Raw genomic sequence first — 5,531 nt, forward strand, 5'->3', positions numbered from 1 at the left:
ATTTCCATTAAAGCATAGACATGTTAGTTTTATTATAGCATTTTATTTCATTCTATATTTTGCATTTCTTTTGCCTTGTGCTACCTTGTATTTGCAGGAAAGCCTGAAAGATCCTTATTTCTTTTCCTAGATTAAGAAATTTCAATATTCAGTTTCAAATTCAAGATTGTAATAATTTCATATTAATGAGAATTTTTATTTTTCTGTTTAGAATAGAATGTATGAGCATATAATTCTCATAATTGCTTGTGGCATTTCATTTTATTTCATTCTTCAAAAAACACTATGGGAAAACAGGAATTGTATGTGCATCATTCTAATAAGAGGTAAATAACCCTAACTAAATGATTTACATTTATATCCATAGTCAAAATGCGAACAATACTTAGGATTTTTATCTTTTATGAAATAAAGCTGGGCCTCCACTTTAGGTCCCTTTCTGAAAATCATCATATTTTCAAAAATGCATTTTCTTCTTTTATCAGAATTTAAAGTAAAGATTAAATCAAGATATATTTGTAGTCATAGTTATGAATATATGGAAATTTAATCTTATTTTTATTCTATAAAAGCACAAAAAAAAATAATTTTATTCTTTCTTGGAATTTAAATGAAGATTAAATTAAAATATATTTATGACCATAGTCATGAATGTATTAAAATTTAATCTCATTTCAATTCTATTAAAGAATGAAATTTGTTTTTAAGATTCTAATTTTAAACAAATTCTTTCAATGCATTCATTATTTTGCATCATCATTTGTCATCTTTTCAAATGATTTCAAGTTATTTTTGAAATTCCAAGTGATTTGTGAAATAAAATTTTCAAAAACCCAGTTTTCACTTTATTCAAAATCATTTTTCAATTTCTAAATGCAGATTTATCTTTCATTCTTCAATTTTGTTTTAAATCTTACTTCAAATTTCAATTTTCAATCCTTATTTCTGAACTTCACATTTTAAATTTCATATTTTAAACTCTGAATTTCTTTTCAAATTCAAATGTTAAATTCAAAATTCTTTATCTCTTCTCAAGGTTCCAAATTTTGAATTCTATTCTCACTACAAATTCAATTTCAAAATTTTGAATTTTATTTCAATTCTCAATTCAATTCTCAATTCAATTCTAAAAGCAAATATTTGAAATTCATTTCAAATTTCTATCCCAAATTCTGATTCCAATTTTCAAAATTGATTTCAAATTCCATCTCAATTTCAAACTTTCAAAATTCAAACTCTTTACTCTAATTTCAAATTTCATTTTCAAAATTAAGAAGTTTAGGCTCAAATCTCAACTAAATTCGCATTTCGACTTTTAAATTCCAATTCAATTTCAATTTCAATTTCAATTTCAATTTACAAGTTCATTTTCTTCAAAACTCAATCTTTCAGAATTCCAAAATTTTAATTCTAAATTGAAGTTCAAATTTTAATTCTAATTTCAAGGTCTCAAAATTGTTTTCTAAGTCCAAAATCTCAATTTAAAAATCAGTTCAACTTCAATTTTCAATTAATTTTATATTTCAAAGCTCTCAATTTTGAATCCAATTTCAAAATCTTCAAAAGCCTTCAATCCAAGTCCATTTCAAATTTCAACCTTTCAAAAATCAATTTCTGAACTTCAAAGTCATTTCTAAAAAGATATTTTCAAATCCATTTTCAAAAATCACTTGAAAAAATCCAAATTTTTAAAATATTTTGAATAAAAGCACACACATTTCTCAAGTTCAAAAATCATAGCACAAGCCTGATTCCATGTGCATTTAGGATTTTTAGAATAATCTCTCAGTCAAATTTAGGCAAAGCAAAGGCATGAATTCAATCCTTGGTTCAATTACCTCTGGTAAAGGCGCCAGAAACAGTTGAACCTCGTACCGATGAGCAAATCCTATCTCTCTATTTTCTTACAAAACTTCAAAATGGAGGCGAGTAAATTTTAAAACATCTTTTTCAAAAGGTCAAGTGAGACCTTGCAAAGAGTTTCCCTTCCTCTTATTTTTCCCCTCAAAAAGGAGGAAGAAAGAAAGGGAAAAAAAAATTCAACGATCACAGGTTTGGCGACCGTGATGAGACCCGTCTTTGTTTAATCGAATTAATGCCTTTGCCTTGTTTTAATATGGTCTAAGTCATTATTCTACAAATGTCAGCTTCATTTTCATGCAAAACTTAGGAGCCTAGACTCTGACCTAGCTGACATTGATGCATATAGGATCAAGTATGGTTTGGTAGGAACATATTGAGGAGATTTATGCATGCCCACCTAGACTTAGGTCTGAAATACAACTCTCCTCAATCTAGGGATTGAATGCAAATAATGTATGCAAGTCTATGCTTCTTTATGATTTTCAAAATTCTATTTCTCTAGGACTTTGCATTAGAGCTATCTGATTTCTTGCATGCTTGAATCATATTTTCAAAAACATCCCCACCTATATTGTCCCGGTCTTCACGTTGTTGGGTTGTCTCACTAAACCATAGTTCGAGAAAGAGCCTCATAATTGGACCACTTATTTGGGTTAATACCCCCCTGCCACGTACTAAAGGCCATAGTCCAAACTATATTGGCAGACGCTCAAGGATGTTGAGAAAACCATTGCCTTATAGAATCTCATTAATGAATTGATCAAATGATCAAGAATGAGATCTATCATTTCAGATCATAAATAATGATGAAAATGATGCAAAAATAGAATTAAAATATTAAAAATAAAATTAAAAGCATTGGGACATAAATTGAAATTGATTTAGCCAATTGAAAATGAGATTTTTATCTATTGAAGATCAAATCTCATAATTCTAATGGCTTAGAATGAAAATGCATAAATCAAAGAGCAATTTGAATGAATCAAAAGCATAAAATGAAAATTAATACAGAAATGAAGTAGATCTACATTGCTATATATGAAATTAGAAAGAAATTGAAAGAAAAGAAAAGATCTAACTACAAAAATCAAAAATTATAAAAAGAAAAGAAAGAGGAAAAAAATCAAAAGAGGGAAGAAGGGGCTTACCTTGGGCTGAAGAGGGGAGCTTCTTCTCCCTATTTGGCATCAATCCCAAGGAGGAAGGAAGGAGAGAGAGAGAGAGAGAGAGAAGAGGAGAGAAAGAGAGAATTCCCAATTTTAAGGGAATTCTCAAAATTTGACACATGGTACCCCTTTTGCAAGTGGGTGCCCATGTGGGTCTTTTCCAAGTTTTATAAATGGATAAAATGGGCATTTGATTTAAACCTTGACACATGGCATCACTTTGCAAGTGATGCCCATGTGTGTTTTTAAAAGCAACAAAGGGAATTTTTAAAAGTAGATTTAAAAACGAATTTGATTTAATTTTGAAAATGCCAAGTGGCGCCCCCTCATTGAAAATGTATTTTTTTTTATTCTCTTTGATGAAAGGTTTAAAAATACAAATAAAAGATGAAAAATAAAAGGGCAATTTTGAAATTAATGGATTTTAATTGGATCTAAGATCCAATTTGATTTTAAAAATCCAAATTAAGTTAAAATTGGGTCCAAATTGAATTTTTGAGAAATTTTGTAAAAATATTGAATTTGTCAAAGATTGTTTTTGAAATTGGGATAAAAATTGGATTTTGAATTTGAATTTGAAATCCAAGAATTGATTTTGAATAAAAATTGGATTTTGAATTTGGATCTGGATCCATTTTGGTATTTCGAAATCCAGATTGAATTATGAATTGGATTTAGGGTATTTTTCAAAAGATTTTTACAAAAATGATGCATTTGAATTTGAAATTCAAGAATTGATTTTGAATTATGATAAAAAATGAATTTTGAAAAGGATCTATATCCAAGGTTTTGAATAAAAATTGGATTTGGATCTCGATTGAAGGAAATTGGTCTGAAATAGCAATCGAACCCTGAATATAGATTTCTGAAAATTGAAATGAAAAACCCAAATTCATGATGAAAATTGGGATGTGGATTTGGATCTTGGATCAATCTTAAAGAATGGAATTGGATCTTAGATCTGGATCAAAATCCAAGAAATGAAACTGGATCTCAGATGTCAGATAAATCTGAGTTTGAGATCAGAAGTTTATTTTAAATATTCTTCTGATTAGATCAAAAGGCGGATCCATATGGAAATGGTTTTGGATTCAGCAATGGTTAATAGGATCCTAGATATCTAATGAGATATTCTAGGTTCAAAAAGTGAATTTGGACTCTAGATATGGATTATATAATGAAATTAGATGAAAAATCCAGGTCCTGAATGAAAATAGATATCAGATCCAACATTAGATCCGGTATCTGATTTGAAAAGTGAATTGGATCTCAGATATTGATAAAAGCTTGGACAAAGGAGTTAATTCGAGTCAGAATTGGGACTTGTCCTAGTTCAAAAATTGTCAGAAATGATGTTTTGAAGAATTTATTATTTTTTTTTTGCCCTGCAGGGGTAGAAACACGGTATTGGACTGGTCTAAACTAATTTAAACCGGATAGGATTGGAATGAACTGAATTAGAGGACAGTTATACTATGGTGAACTAAATTCGGAGCTAAAACACTAGCTGAACCAGCTGGGGTTAGCTCAATTTAGACTTAATTGAGCTCAGACGAGCTAAAATGAAGGTCCGAGAGCATAGAAAGTGACTTTGAACTGGAATAGGACCATTCAAACTCTTAATGAACTCATATTAGACTCAGGTGAATAGGATCTACTGGATTTAACTGACTCCAAATCGATTTGACTAAAATTCAAGCTAAAATGAACTCATTTCGCCTTAAATGAACTAGGTTTAGCTGAAATGGGCTGACACTGCTCATCGTGAGATCAGGGAAGCTAGAAATGACTGACATTCTAGCTCTTCTGAACTTAGACTGAGCTTGGCTAAGTCTGACTGACTAAAGGGCTAAGAGTGGCTCAGGGGTAAAATGGTAATTTATTGACAAAATGAGGGTAGGCTGATCTCTAAGCTAGGATAAACCTAGGGGTGAGACTCCTACGTTGCCCTGCAGGTGGTTGGCATCTGTGAAATGAGGATGTCCGGTATGGACCTGAAAATTTGGGGTGTTTACAAATGCCCCTCTTTGCTGCTAAGCTGGTTGAGAGCAGAGCTTAGTAGCAAAGAAAAACACACCAAATTTCAAAAATAAAAAAAATGCCCCAGTCAGAAAATCTAAACTAAGTGTAGAAGAATTTATTTTGAATGGTCCTCATGAAATGAGGTTTAGATTTAGTACCTTACCTGAATGGCTTTGAGAAAGACAAAATCCTCGAGAATGAAATGATTGGATGAAAGGAATGAGGAAATCATGATGGGACTTTCGAATTTTATAAGAAAAACTCGAAAAGAGATTGCAAAAGGCAAGGGAAATGGAGTTCTTAAAATTGTGAAAATGGGAGATTTTGATCAGGGAGAGGTCTCATGGCTGAGACAAGATAAGCTTTTGTAGTGACCCTTCTGCAGAAATTCAGGTTTAGCCCTTATCCTGAATGGGACGAAAAATACCTCACGGAATGAGGCTCAAGTTTAACCCTTACCTGAATGGGGAGAAAAATACC

Source organism: Nuphar pumila, chromosome 9, assembly GCF_984573655.1.
Source record: "Nuphar pumila chromosome 9, dmNupPumi1.hap1.1, whole genome shotgun sequence".
NCBI lineage: Eukaryota > Viridiplantae > Streptophyta > Magnoliopsida > Nymphaeales > Nymphaeaceae > Nuphar > Nuphar pumila.